Source organism: Dermacentor silvarum, chromosome 2, assembly GCF_013339745.2.
Source record: "Dermacentor silvarum isolate Dsil-2018 chromosome 2, BIME_Dsil_1.4, whole genome shotgun sequence".
Lineage (NCBI taxonomy): Eukaryota > Metazoa > Arthropoda > Arachnida > Ixodida > Ixodidae > Dermacentor > Dermacentor silvarum.
In genome coordinates, this window is record NC_051155.1 from 74,866,621 (window position 1) to 74,879,638 (window position 13,018).

The window sequence follows — 13,018 nt, forward strand, 5'->3', positions numbered from 1 at the left end:
GTGCCGACTGGCCAGGGAATTGATGTTTTGCAGCCAGAGTGTCGGGTTATCGGGAAACCCTCGAAATTCCGGAATTTCTGTGAGAGATTGCGTAGGCAGCGCGGTACGTGCCAACGCTGCGACGACGGAGATGTTGGCGTCTTCGAAGTACCTGGTCATAGCAGCGATTGCCTGTGTGAATACGGCGGGGTCGCTGGAAACCACATTCGAGGTAGGAGTTATGAACTATGGCGTCGATGCTGAGGTCGCTTGCGGCGCGGTATGGGAAGCAAAGCCCAAGGGAGCGTGTACGGCGTCCCTTGGCGCCGAGGTAGTTTCCATATCCACGGCAGTTGAGTCGCTGACCTGAGCTGTGTTGACGGTTGCAGACAGCGTACTGGCTTGAACAGGAGCGGTAATGAGCTCGGTTGCAGAAGCCAGAGTAGTAGAAGCAGCGGCACGCGGTAGTGTGCGTCCGCTCCGCAACACGGTGTCCGACTGCAGGTCGTCCAGCAGAGGATCGTTGGTCGACTGCGCCATTGTAACTGAATGAGAGACACAGAGACAGCACCCGTTCCTGGGCCAGCTGTTCTATTATCTGCTAACTTCCTCTTCCTCTACCTCGCTCTTCACCCAAACAGCCTAGACACGGTGCCGTACTTCCACATCACACTATGTATATAAATAGCCACCTACGTCTTTGTACTCTCATGGTCGTTTCGTTAACATGGTATGTATCAAGATTGGCATACTATACTATAACAAGAGTGTAAGACGAACATAAAGGATATGTCATGACATGCGTGTCATGTAGGTCATGAAACAGCCGCCTACGTCTTGGGGCTCTCATAGTCGTTTCCTTAGCTTACCCTTACAAAAAATTCTAGTAACGTTCAATTAAATTTTTTTAGACAAATGATACTAAAACCTACGAAAGGTCTATTGAATGTTCTCAAACCGTTTTTAAACTTCCTAAGTACTTCATATAAACATCCTGTCGACTATTGGCCACCGATATTCAATTAAATTTTCATTTACAAACTTTCTTAAAACAATGAGTGAACATCCTTCAAACATTAAAAGCAGGGCGTCTTTTTACTTCTTAGAAACATCCTAGCAACTTTTTTTCTACTTTTTGCCGTTTGCCCTAGAAACATACTTGTAACTTTTTTCCAACTTTCTGTTGCTTGACCTAGAAACTTCCTAGTAACTTTTTTCCTACTTTTTGCTGTTCGCCCTAGAAACATCCTTGTAACTTTTTCCCAACTTTCTGTTGCTTGACCTAGAAACATCCTAGTAACTTTTTTCCTACTTTTTGCTGTTCACCCTAGAAACATCCTTGTAACGTTCTTTCAACTTTCTGTTGCTCGTCCTAGAAACATCCTGGTGGCATTTATCGACTTTTTCCAGCATTTTTTAAAAATTGTCTGGTAGTGCTCTGATGCAACCTTGAACATATAAAAGTATGTACCTGTTAGTGAAACACACCAATCTTTTCAAACACTGATGTTTATTTTCCAACCCTTTCATACATGCCCTAAGAAGCCACAAGCAAGCAGTGACTATAATGTGGTCTGGATATCTCCCCTGTTCTTGATATCCCTCTTGCTGCAAGCCTAAAGGAGGAAAAATTCAATAATAGTTAGCCTTATGAATTGTATCTGGTCAAGATAGCATGATGCAGTCATCCACAAGAATTTGACTTCGAATGACCCACAATCAAAACGAAGATTTCAACTGACTGCCTTGCCACACATACTTAGAATGGCATTCACACCTCTGGGGTGCAAAGCTTCTTTTTGGGCGACGTCCTTGTGGGTATTGGAACGCCACCCAAAAAGTGACTGAAGCATTGCTGAAGCAAAACTGCACATAATATGCATGTGTTACATGTAGGAATCGTACACTTGTATAAAGTAGCTGTAAATCAGTTGCAGTAAAGATACTCAAAGTTTTTAGAATGGCTTCAGCGAGATATGCCGAACTCAATAAATGTGATGACATGCATAAAGCACTTTTTGCCTAAACCATGTCTTTAGGTGGTAGAAAACATTTTTATAGACCCTCTAGTGTGCATTATTCACAGTTTAAAAACTCAATTTGCTAAAACCACAACAAATTATTATATTAAAAAGTGACTATTCAATATTTCCACCAAGTGCAGGGCAGCTTGAGCATGAAGCAAGGTTCCTTGTGACATCTCAGTAAATCCGAGGTAGTGAGCATGTGGTACCACAAACCACAGATGCACACATGTTCTGGGCAGTAGTCAGCACTGTTACCATGTCACTGGAAGCTTGTGTATTAGGCAGCTGACAAGCAATATGAAAGAAAAGGTAAAAAAGATTGTTTGCATTTCAGATAAGTGACAGCAAAGAACAAGCTTTATCCAATGTCAACTGGAGAAGGGCAGAGACATGCTGAAAAAAATGCCAATGTAAAGGCGAACGCTCAGTGTTCAGCTGCACTGTCCTGGCTTGCTACTGCCCGCAGAAAAAAAAAGTCCCAATGTAACGGCCAACACTCAGCATTCAGCTGCACTGTCGTGGTGGCTTGCAACTACTGCGCTGTGCGGATTGTTGTGATTTAGCAGTTTGCGTTACCACCTCAAATTTCTGTAAAATACAAAGGAGACCAGCTTCCTGCTTGAAGCCAACCTGCACTTCGGGTGCATATTGAACTTGTCACATTAAAAGGTTATTGGTTAGTTATATGCTTGAGGAATTACCTTCTCATACTGTGGCTAGGGATTCAGCAGCTACCCAATAAAGACGAAAATCTTGCTGTTTGTATGCTAATTTTAGGAGATGAAGTACGGTACGCAATACATAAGTGTGAACGATTAGAGGGAACAATATAGGTGCACAGGCAATAGTGTGAGAAGTGAGCTTCACAATACTCCATAATAAAAATGACAAAAAGATACACATCTCGAGACCTCATGCTTCTCAACGATTATCTTAAAAAGGCAAACTGACTAGATTAATATACAGTCTGTACAGAGTTTATCATGCAGTTACTCAAGTCAGGGTTATATTTATCTCAGAGGAGGCTAGTTAAAGATAAGTTCATTAAACTGAGCGCCCCCCAGATGACCAAAAGTGATATGCAAGTGATTAGCCACTAGAAATTATGAAAATGGCACACAGTAAAATGATTGCATATTACAGAAACATATCCTACAACACACAATGCAATGACAGTTTTGTACGCACCTTTGTAAAAGCACGCAGATCAGGTGCTTTATAGTGGTGCTCTCCAGCTTGCAGCAGTGCTGCAGGTTCCTGTGGGATGCCTCCAGAATCCGCACAGCCTTCAACTGCAATGAATAATTTATTGCAATGTGAATCTGGAAACCTGTCAAATCAGTGTAATACTGAATTGCAAAGAGCCTCACACTAGCAGCTACATTAATGCGCGTCTCGTACGAATCCTTCCATTATATCTCAGGAGGTTACACAGTTATGTTGTAACAAGTGAGATTCCATGCGGAAATGCAGCAAACATAAGACGAACAGAAAAATCACCGAAACTCAAATATGTAATAAAGCAAAAGAGCATTGGATTATGAAAAAAAAATATTGAGCACATGAAAAGTCTTTTGAACCCTAGGCCGTGTTTGTTTAGCGATGATATTCCTTCTTGCTCTTCGTCAGTGGTTTGACCGACGCGCCGCCCGTGTTATGAACTGGAATAGCCGGCCGTTCACGGTGGGTGGTAAGAGTGACGTAGGATAGAGCGCAAAGTAGCGCCACGAAATCGCAGCCCTTACTTTATTACTACAAGGCACAGTCATTACCTATGACTGGAAGAGCTGGCATACTGTTCTTTAGATGAATATGTATATATAGTAAAAGTCAGCGTCTGATTGGGATGTCTCGATTAAAAAGAAACCTCGTCATTGCAATATCTGCGTATATCTGCCTTGCAATATAGAACACGACAGGTTCTATAGTTCAATATAGAATACAGACAGGTTCTCGCGATGCGGGCTTTGAAAGTGAACTGTAAACAAAAAAGTCTTCATACAAGCTAATATGTGCGCAAGCGTCAAATATAGCTATCCTGTGCCAACGCGTGAAGCCCATGACACATCGACGTATACACACCTGCAGTGTACTCGCGGAAATGCTTAAATATGGAATAATTTTCTGCCGGGAAACTACCCAACAGTAACTTGCAGTGTTTCCATAATTGTGTTCCCATTCAGTCAGAGCTGTTGCGTTTGCGCACCGCTTATCAGCCGGCGCCCAAGTCTGGCTCATCTGTTCCGGACGATAATCTGTTTCGCGCATGTGCGCTGATATGTTTTCACTCGCCCTTTGATCACGGCGTTCCTTTATAAAGGACTGCGGATCACGCCACTGGCGCTTCTTTTTGTACACCTTTCGGCAAGCATGCCGCATTAAAAGTACTTACGCTCTTCCTTCTCCCGGCGTCTTCTTCTCCCGGCTTGGAACCCAACTCGGCCAAACGTAACAGAGCAATCAGACGGGGTAGCATACTTCACAGGAAAATGCAAGTACGCGATAACATCAACAGAAGCTTTCGTAAAATTGCTTACTATATGTGCACCAGAAACATGGACCACTTACGCTCAGAATGTGCTCTGCTCTTGTTACACAAAGCTCATTACATGAACCATAAGCTACAACAACGCGCACAAGCGCCAAACTTGCTTACCTTTCAAGACGTAGTCAACAAACGCTCTTTCGTCTCACGGGTACCGTGGCACCAACTCTCTTGCGGGCGAAAACACTGTAGAGCTGCCGATGAACTACAGCACCACGAATGCACAACCTACAACAAATTCTTCCATACAATGAGATGAAGCCCCAGTACCAGGCTTTTCACGAGAGAGCGCAGGCAGGCGGAAACAAAGGCAGCTTGGACGGGCGCAGTAAGACACTGTTGACACTGGCGTATCGCACGAAACCCACGGCGAACAACGGCATTTCACGAGTCCAGAGGTTGTGCGATGGTTAATGCACACGATAAGAAGCACATTTTGCCTAGGCACTTCTAATATAAAATTCAACTACCACCTCACTGCAACGAGCACTCGCGCACAGCCAACGTGGTCCATACACTACAGCAACTTGGATTGGATTGGATTAATTGGCAGCAAAACACTGCAGCAGCGCCACACTGCGGTTAACCAAAAGGAACCTGCCTCCCTGATGCGCATCGCTTCAGGAGCATAGCCTTCGAGATTCGCATTTGTCACTCCAGGGAAGTCGTAGCTGAAGCATGAGCCAATCCACCCGCCGCCCGTTCAGCTCCGTCTGCTTGAAATGACGGACGGTCTACGGGCTAATATGACACTTACCGAGCAGATATCCGTGGTCACCGCCCATATACACGTTAATTATGGCATCAAGTGTGGTGTTTTCGAGAATATGTGCTCTCATCTTGAATTGATGAGACGATATTTCCTCTTAGCGTCAGGAATAAAGGTAACAAAACGTGGCGATGGCTGGCGTGCTACAGCAGCTGAAGCTTCGGCTGAAGTGCAACAGGCGTACTGCTTGCACGCAAGCGCAAACAAACAGATACGGCCATGCCAGGTACACAACTGACTACTCAGTAAACTGACAATCGTAAATTATTCACTTCTGTGCCCAAGCAAGCATTTACGGAATCCTTGCTGCCGTACGAATCCCGCCAATATATCAACACAACAATCACCCGCAGTTTTGAAAGGAAAGGCTCTTTTAACAGTGACCGCAGGTACTGCATTTGCGAAAGTTTTGTGTATAGTTTGCATAAAATCGTAAAGGAAAGGTTTCTTAAGAAGCCGAATTCCGAAAAAAGGTAAGCGTCGTGAAAACAAATAAATGGCCTTACGACGGGTCAGAAAGTATAGGCATTGTATAGTTCCTGCTGGTGCTACTATAATACGTGGAGTAGTGGTAGCGTCTCTGCCTCACACGCAGAAGTCCCGGGTTCGAGTACCAGTCAATGTACAACTACCTTTTTTTTTTGAAGTAGGAAAACGTTATATACAATTTCACTGGGGCAGGCTAAGATATTTTACCTTAGCTACTGCTAATTATATATGCACGCGTAATAACAAAAATTATTCTGTCTCCTCGCTTTCTCTTAAACTGCAGGAAGCAATTATCAGTATGACACTTAGTTTATTCGTACAAATTATTGTATTACCGATATTGCATGTTATGCTTCTTTATTGCAGTGTTAAATGAGCAAATGAATGAAACAAATACAATTGTTATAATTTTCTTTACACAAAAGTAAAGACAGAGCCTACCAACTTTCCTTAAACTTTCTTTAAACTTTCTTCAAACGAACTTGCTTCAAGCGAAAAGAAGAACGGAGCCTATCAACTTTCTTTAATGGTGCTTTAAACAAGCTTTCTTGAAACGAAAATAAAAACAGAGCCTACTAACTTTTTTAAAGCTTTCTTTGAACAAACTTTGTACAAACAAAAGTTAAAAGACAGCCTACCAACTTGTTTAAAACTTTCTTTAAAGAAACTTTCTTTCAACCGAAGTCAAAACAGAGCCTACCAACTTTCTTTTAAAAACTTCCTACAAACGAAAGTTAAAACAGAGCCTAGCTATTTCCTTTAAACTTTCTTTAAACAAACTTTCTTCAAACCGAAGTAAGAACAGACCCTACCAACTTTCTTGTAAGATGTGTTAATAGAAAGTAAAAGTACATAGAGTGTTACTAAAGTTGATAGAAAGTTGGTAAGAGTTCTAAAGAAAGTAAGGAAGTATTTTTGTATGGGTAGTAGGTACTAAAATTGGCATAATATGACAGGAGTGTAAGACGAACATAAGTGATAAGTCATTACATAAATGTCATGACATGCGTGACACGTAGGTCATGAAAATGACCCAGCGAAAAAGATTAACAGTCAAAAAACACTGAAATGGGTTTGGATGTGGGTACTAAGTGAAGGAAACACTAAAGAATTGTGGTAGATGTCATAGTCATGACCATGACTTAGGAAAAATGAGAATGACTCAGCGAAAAAAATTAACGCTCAAAAAACCAATGGAATGGGTTCGGATGTGGTGCTAACTGAAGGAAAAGGCTAAAGGTTGATGGTCGAAGTCATAGTCATGAGCGTGACTAATGCTTTTACCTTAAGGTCTCTTTTATGTAGCTAAGGGACTCCTGAGGACTCATGAGACGCGTGTCATGTAGGTCATGAAAGTGCCTCCTAAGTCTTGGTGCTCTCATGCTTGTTTCATTAACTTGGTAGGCTCCCCGCACACTGCTTCACATAACATCGATTCCCACATGGCGTGGGATCTGCCGGCTTTATTTACTTATTATTGCGATAGCAATTATATGGACACTTCCACCGGATTTCTGCCGTCGGCGTCGCCGTCACCGTCGTTGTCGCCGTCGTCGTCGCCGTCGCCGTGAGGTTCCGTATAGATAAAATCTTCGCCGCGCGCCGTATGCCCGAGCAGAAGCGTGCGGGGACGCACGCTGTCACGGAGAGCGAACGCACTCAATCTTCCACGCGCAAGCAAGGAAGCGGGAAGCGAGCGCCGGAGGGAGCGGGGGTGGGGGGGCACACTTTTACTCTGCCAACAACCGCGCTCGTCGTTCGTTCGACCGCACCGTCTCTTATCTCCACACGGCTCTGACCTTTATGCGCATTCGCCGCTCAGCTTCCGTTGAAGCGATAGACCGCACGTACCTTCGCCCGCTCCTGCGGCGTATATATCCGCTCGCTGCCAGCGTTTTGACGGTCGTTGTCTGCAGTCATTCAGTGTGATCTATTCATGTTTGTTTGTGCGCGCTCACACCACAGTTAGTAATAGTCGGGCCACATTTTCCAACGCACGCTACACATGCAATGCTGCCCGGATCGGCAGTGCAGCGCTACACGTGTGTCCCTTCGCACGCGCTGCCCACGGGCAGCGCTTCTCATCAACACCACCGTTTCACACGCGCCTTCTCGTGGTCATCGAGTCTCTCTTCATGTCGGTCTACTTACGCCGCAGCACACCTGCTTACTTAATCAGCTCATGTTTACTACAATTCATATTGCTACCAAAGCCGCTCACCTTACTTCGTATGACATTGCTGTGTTGCTATCGCATTCATTGCTTCGCCCTTAGGGTGAAACTGTGACATTTTTTTTCGTACTCTCATGGCCCAAGGGCATTACATCGAGGAGTGTTCTAACAACAAATTGCTCATCGCAACTTTGAAAGTGGCACGGTCTTCGATTGCAGCGACAGAGGCGGGAAGGTGGTTCCAGTCACTGTTTGTTTGCGGCAAAAAAAGAGACATGGCAAGTGTTACCGCGGTGTAACGGAATTTTAACCTTTAATTTATGATCGATCCACGAGAACACGTAATCTGGGGGGAGGAAAACATAATTTTTAAGTTTTGGGCAAGTGTGAAAAATTTTGTGAAAGAGGTTTAGGTGAAAGCACTTGCGGCGTGACTTAAGTGTCAGTAGACCTTAATTAGCTTCCATTGATTCTTGAGTCTTGCACTGTGCTTTCACCAACCTATGAAATATTGTCAATGTGCACTGGTAAGCGTGTATTTTCTTTGTGCTATCGACCACCGACTGGTGATATATCGGCTTTTATACAGTTCTACGATCAATTTCTTGCGTCATCATCATCAGCCTATATTTATGTCCACTGCAGGATGAAGGCCTCTCCCTGCGATCTCCAATTACCCCTGTCTTGCGCTAGCGTATTCCAACTTGCGCCTGCGAATTTCCTAACTTCATCATCCCACCTGGTTTTCTGCCGTCCTCGACTGCGCTTCCCTTCTGTTGGTATCCATTCTGTAGCCCTAATGGTCCACCGGTTATCCATCTTACGCATTACATGGCCTGCCCAGCTCCATTTCTTCGCTTAATGTCAACCAGAATATCGTCAATCCCCGTTTGTTCTCTGATCCACAGCGCTCTCTTCCCGTTTCTTAACGTTACTCCTAATTTCTTGCACATGTGGTTCAAATTCGTAATTCCAATACTTGAATAGCTGATGGAGATTTCAACATTGGCATGTATTTAAATAGTCAGTTGTCCAATTCTTTCGATATGGTTATATTATCGAATGGTATTGCCAACTTAATTAAGGCATTCCTGATGGCCATGAATCTTGGCGTCAAACGGAGCAGCGAGCACATAATGCCATTTCATCTGCTTTTGGGAATGCCTTGCCACCAAGTGGTGTTGAACGCGTGCATCGCTTGGGTGCTTACTGAGAGTCCAAATGCCGCCCAGTCATAATAATGTTTAATAAGACTTCAAAACAAAAGAAACAAGTCTTCTTAACAAGTTCGCCGCTTATAATTCAGCTCTCGATTCCTGCGACGCTAATATGATTGCCGTAACTTAAACCAGGCTACATCCAAACATAAATGATCATGAAGTTTTCTCGAATGTCTCCCACTTTGCAATTTATCGCTGTGATCGCACTCTGTGTCACGGCGATAAATTGCATTGAAAAAAGAATGCATTGTCGAGGTTTATTCCTGCGATCTCTCAACTAGAAAGCATTTGGTCAGTTGTCGAGCTGGGTTATCGCAAATTTATCTCTCGTGCGTTGTCGTGCGCCCTCGTACACGGGCGACATTGTCAGTGACTTTCATGACCCGCTAGGCGCTATTCACACTCAATTTACAAACGCTCCTTTCGTTCTGTCGGGAGATTTTAGTTTCCCAAGCGCACAATGGTCTTCAGTTCCGCCTGCAGCTCATCCCCCTTCTGCAGAATTCAACAACGTTTTCAATTTATGGTCATTGTTTGCTCTTTCAGAGCTGTTTTGTAAGCCAATCATACTGGCAACTGCAACAGCCAATTCGCTTGATTTAATACTAACATCATGCGCCGAACATGCGTCTAATATTTTGTACTTACCTATTTTAAGTGACCACCCACTTCTGGAATTTACTATTAACACTCCTATCTCAAAGAAGCACACGCGTACTAAAGTTATGTTGGATTACAAGAAAAGCAAATTTTCAGGCAGTTAACGCTTAGCAAACAGAAAAAATGTGGTTGATCCCTCTTATATAGGAATCGGTATAGAACACGAAAGTGAAACGTGTCTTCACAGAAGTAGTGTAATGTTTATTGCACATTGATATATAATGTCTATTGGTGTTTTGTGGTTAAAGCGCCCTTAGGCGTTGATGCACCCACGCTGACGCCTGGTGGCACGTCTCCTCCATCACGACTACCAACGTCGATGACCATGAGCAACCGTCGTGCATATGGAAGCTGCACTACGCTGCACACGCTAGCACAACGCGAAAGACGAAGCACGTAACTGACACACTAATACAACGCGCAAGACAAAGCACGTAACTGAATCGTCACCGAGTCAAATCAGCACGTACAGCGCGTCGTAATTGCAGCCTCCGCGATCAACTTCAGAAACATTTTCAGAGCTAATTGCGGAGGCCACGCTCCGCTGTGCTGAGTACGGTGAACGCCACCTAAGTGGCGTTGGTAGTGCTTCTTGATGCCAGCGTCCCTTCGAATGCTGGCATCGAGGCGTCGAAGTGCTGAGACCACCGAAGCGTTCACTGTCGGTGCGCGTTAGTGTCATAATGCAGTACTTCTCTTTTCTGCTCGTAGGCGGCGGCACCACCCCGAGCAAGAGCGCGGGTACACGGAGGAGTGTTAGATATATAAGGCGCGTCTGTGTAGCTCTCTGCAAATGCGTTTGTGGCGCAATGGGTTAAACGCTCGGCGATCTATCGTCGCGGACCGAGAGGTCGTGGGTTCGATTTCCAAATTTTGCATGTTTGTGGAACTTTTTCTTCTGGTTTCTTTCTTTGTATTATGTTCTATGACGTATTTCCGTGACGGAAATACGTCAGTGAAGTCTTGGTGGACCCCGGCATAAAACACTTTCGTGTTAAAAAACGGGCATACTGTGCCGCAAAGTCTTCTTCCTCTGACACACGATGGAAAGCCTACTATACTGCTGAGAGTACATACGTGTTAGCACAAAGTTTAGCAGAAGTAAATTACTTCAAGTAACGTTGCTTACCATGTTAACTAACAATCGCACAAAATTTTGGCAAACGATTAGGCCTTCCAGTCACAGTGCTGTTAGCATTGTTAACGACACCGGTGCTACTATATCAGATGACGAATATCCCTCCGTTTTATTGCGATAGCAATTATATGGACACTTCAACGGGATTTCTGCCGTCGCCGTCGCCGTCAGGTTCCGTATAGATTCCAAGGGCGATAAAATCGTCGCCGCGCGCCGTACGAGTAAAAGCGCGCGGGGGACGCGCGCTATCACGGAGAGCCAACGCACGGCGGAAAGCAAACGCGATTGTCGCCCAAAAGGCCGTGGGGGTATGGGGAGGGAGGGAGGCGGGGCGACGCTGTGCTACGGCACCAAATGCTTATCTTGCAACTCAGCGCAAGGAGAACTGGCAACGCAATCTCCCACGCGAAAGCAAAAAAAAAAAAAAAAGCGGGGAGGCAGCGCGGGAGGGACGGGGGGAGCAGCTTCTACTCTGCCAACAAATACGCTTGCACTGGCTGCACCGTCTCTTTATCTCCACCACGGCCGGGCTCGACTGGCGCGCGCACTCGCTTCTTAAGAAGCGAGCGAGCGCGCGCGCCAGTCGAGCCCGGCCGTGTCTCCACACGGCTCTGACCTTGATGCGCTGTCCGTTCGCCGCTCAGTTTCCGTTGAAGCGATAGACCGCACGCTTCTTCGCCCGCTGCAGCGGCCGCGCCAGCGTTTTGACAGTCGTCGTCTGCGGTCATTCAGTGTGATCTATTCATGTTTGCTTGTGCGCGATGACACCACGCTTGTCTATTCAGTTAGAAAGCGAATGTGTCCAAGTTTATGCGGCCGATAAAACTACTCTACTATCCCTACTCCGAATAGCTCTCTACCAATTTGCTATCGCAATTGATGCTTCGCCTTTCGGGCGAAACTGCGACATTTTTAATGAAACTTTCTACAATAACTCCGCCGTTGTTCTTAATCGACCACTCCCCACCGTCACACCACGCGCATGCCTTGCTACGAACCCAATAATCGTCGATACATGCGGTGTTTCTAAGGTTATAGAATCACTAGCAATTTCTGGCTCCGCTGGCGCCGACCTCATTCATTCAAAAATTCTAAAAAAGACTAGCTTGTGTTCATCAATTATTCTTTCGAAATATTTTCAGCAGTCTCTGAACACCCACCAAATCCCCGCTGACAGGAAGCTCCAGAGGGTTATTTTACTCCACAAGGCTGGTAATAAGAATTCCCCTATATATTATCGCTCCATCTCCCTAATCAGCATTTGCTGTAAAATATTTGAAGATATTCTGTCTTCTGAACTTACCCCATTTCTCGAATTCATCTCATCTTTTCTTCTTCCCAACACGGCTTTCGCAAATCACTCTGCTTTGAAACCTAGCTACTCTCCTTCATGCCCAAACTACACTTAATTTTGAATGGAACTTCCACGGCGGATTGAATATTTCTGGATTACTCAAAGACATTAGATAAAATCTGTCAACAACTGCTTTTTTGTAGTTAAGCAAAGTTACTATAGATCAAAATCTACTTAGCTGGCTTGAGTATTTCTTGACTAACCGTCTTCAGTTTGTTGAATACAATAATCAGAGATCGTTTACCAAACCGGTACATTGCACGGTTCCACAAAGGTCCGCTTAAGGTTCGTTTTATGTCCGCTCCTGTTCCTAATATACATTAACGGCCGGCCTTCACTTCGTCGTTCTCCGTGAAGTTACCAACGATAACGACACTGGTACCCTTCAAACTGACCTTGACGCCATGTGTAACTGGTGTGACACATGGCTTATGGAACTATATCCTCATAAGTACAAAATTATGCGTGTAACTCGAACCTCATCCACCTCCCCCTGCTATTTCCTCAATAACGTTCTCTTGGAGTCTGTTTCTTGTGACCATTATCTAGGCGGGAACATAACTTCAACCCTAAACTGGACTTTGCACTGCAGTATCATAATTAAAAGTGCTAATCCCATGCTAGGTTACCTCCGTCGTAACTCCTCCTCTGCTCCTTCCTCCCT

At 44.8% G+C, this 13,018-nt stretch overlaps 1 long non-coding RNA gene across 1 annotated transcript; it reads right to left on the minus strand.

Moving 5' to 3' along the window:
- Positions 1-1,380: 1,380 nt before the first annotated feature.
- On the minus strand, positions 1,381-5,061 carry LOC125943637 (uncharacterized). The gene is made up of 3 exons (XR_007465809.1): positions 4,663-5,061; positions 3,195-3,298; positions 1,381-1,595 (listed from the first exon to the last, which is right to left on the minus strand). It is a non-coding gene; the product is annotated as an uncharacterized LOC125943637 (long non-coding RNA).
- Positions 5,062-13,018: the final 7,957 nt, after the last annotated feature.